General features: G+C 33.7%; 1 protein-coding gene across 1 annotated transcript in view; it reads left to right on the top strand.

The window, feature by feature from the left end:
- The window catches only part of LOC307126510 (uncharacterized protein), a 65,333-nt gene that overhangs the window by 54,221 nt on the left and 8,415 nt on the right, over positions 1 to 2,697 (top strand). The gene's annotated exons all lie outside the window — the stretch shown is intronic.

Raw genomic sequence — 2,697 nt, 5'->3', positions numbered from 1 at the left:
TATGAAGAAACAACTCACTGACATGTCAGGTTTCTTTAGTTGTAGTTTGTTTAAATTCACATGTCTGTGAAATGAAGCACATGTGGAAGTTAAAGTTATTTTTAGGGCTGTCAAAAGATTAATTGCGATTAATCACATCCAAAATAAAAGTTTGTGTTTACATAATATATGTGTGTGTACTCTGTGTTTATATATAAATAATAATTATACACACACAAGCATGTATATATTTAAGAAATATTTGCATGTATATACTGTATATACATTTATATAATTTATATTATATATAAATATAATAAATTTTTCTTAAATATATACATGCGTGTGTGTTTTTATATATAAATAATAATTATACAGAGTACACACACCTATATTATGTAAACACAAACTTTTATTTTGGATGAGATTAATCGCGTTTAATCTTTTGACAGCCCTAGTTATTATTTTTCTTATATATGATTTTATTTTTTATACTTTTTATTAACAGGCCAGTTTTGAGGTTTAACTTCATTTGAGTTCTGGAGTTTGGACTCAATAAAAGACTATTTCTGCAGTTGTAATGTGAATAAATGTCTTGAGGTTCAATTTGTAGTAGATTTATTATAGTGATAAGTATCAGGTGAATGAGTAGTAGATGATGCTGGGTGGTTGGCTGTGGTTGAATACTATGTAAAGAAAATAACAATTATAGAAATAATAGTTTGACGAGGAAAGGTTTAATCGTTTTACTTCTGGGTTGAAATACCCAGATAATAATTCACTTCTCTCTTACAACCCTTTGTATTTGAATGGAGCACTTTTTTCTCTGCAACATCAATCACACTGATATCCCAAACAAACATAGAATCAATTGATCCAACCAACAACCCTCAGGCCCGGTTTCACAGACAGGGTTTAGATTAAGCCAGGGTTAGACGTTAGTTCAATAAAGACATTTAAGTTGCTTTTATAATCATGCCTTAGAAAAAAAACAGTACTGGTGTGCATCCTGAGACAAAACTGACACCGTCTCAAAGCATATCTAACATATGCCAGGTAAAACAGCTCAAACATGCATATCAGTCTGGGACTAGCTTAAGCCTTGTCTGTGAAACCGGCCATTGGTTGATTCAGTCTAGAGTGAAGCTTTGCGCATCTAGCACTATTTGCAGGCCTCACTACATCTCCAAATTGAGACATTTTCAACATTTTGAACTTTTGTACTGCTTCTGTTTATTTTAATAATACTTTTTTGTAGATTAAACCATTTGTAAGGGCATATGCAATTTGAAGATTTACTTCAAACAAATGCCTATTAATTGTTTTAGTAATATATTTGTTGTTCTTGCTAGGTCCCCACAAATCAAAAGGGAAGTTGTGTGAATTATGCAAATGAGGTCCCCACAAATCAATTGGGAAGTGTGTGAATTATGCATATAAAATGCAAATTAGGTCCCTGTAAGACATGTTCACTCGATTTTTCATAGGTCCCCATAATACATGGTCAAGTCATTACTTCATCATTTCAGATATCTGAAGGCGTGTATAAGTTAACACTGCTATGGTAAGTATCCCTAATTTTTTTCATACCTCTAGAGCCTTTAGAAAGGGTGGTCCCCACAAGTGATGATCATAAAGTTGGTCCCCATCCAACATGAAAACCAGTATGTGTGTGTGTGTGTGTGTGTGTGTGTGTGTGTGTGTGTGTGTGTGTGTGTGTGTGTGTGTGTGTGTGTGTGTGTGTGTGTGTGTGTGTGTGTGTGTGTCGTTCTCTGATGTGATGATCCACGGCTGTGTATGGGGGTGTGAGTGTGTGTGTGTCGCAGAGTTGGACAAAGTACACAACTCCATTACTTGAGTAAAAGTAAAAGTACTACTGGTCAAATATTACTCCATTACAAGTGAAAGTTGTAAAGATAGATTTTTACTTAAGTAAAAGTACAGAAGTACTTGCTTTTAAAAGTACTTAAGTATCAAAAGTAAAAGTAAACGCATTATTATATTATTTTTGCATTGTTGTATGAATGCACACTGTTCCATCATGGTGGTTTAAGCCAGTCATGCTAGCAAACCTTGAACTCATTTAAATACTTGTTTAAAAGTTACAAAACTCTTATCAAAGTCAAAATCATACTAGAAAAGAAAGGTTTCTACATTGTGTTTATTTGACAGGATTATGTAAAACACATTTTTTAAAGGACTTTAGTTAACATTATTAGTCCAACTACGTTTGCAACTAACATCATTGTCGAACGTTACCTATGCATTAGCGCTCTATCCACAAGGCTATGGCAACTTGGCGGGTAAATCTATAAAAATCATTTGACCGACCATACTTCATACCAGTGTTAATTTTGACAGCAAATTGTGATTTAGTTTTAGTCAGTCTTTTGACTATAACATTTTAGGCATCTGAATTGTTTTAGTTTTAGTCTAGTTTTAATTAACTATAATACAATTTTAGTAGATTCAGTTGACTAAAATCCAGCACTTGTGGTCTGGCGTCTGAGAGGCAGCTTTCTGTGCACTTTTTCAGACTTATCCACGTCTGCTCTTCTGCATTTTATCTTTTCAGTATGACTATGGTTGTGCATCTGGGAACTGCCGCCTTCTATTTTGCCATCAATTGATTAGTGTTCAAAAAATACTTGGAAATCATTGAACTTCATGTGATCCTACAAGAGTGATTACTGATAGGCTGTGTGCACAAAAAACAAA

The sequence above is a fragment of the Gobio gobio genome (genome assembly GCF_949357685.1).
Source record: "Gobio gobio genome assembly, chromosome: 1".
Classification (NCBI taxonomy): Eukaryota; Metazoa; Chordata; class Actinopteri; order Cypriniformes; family Gobionidae; genus Gobio; species Gobio gobio.
The sequence above is the reverse complement of the archived record's forward strand: the minus strand, read 5'-3'. Positions and strand labels throughout refer to the sequence as shown.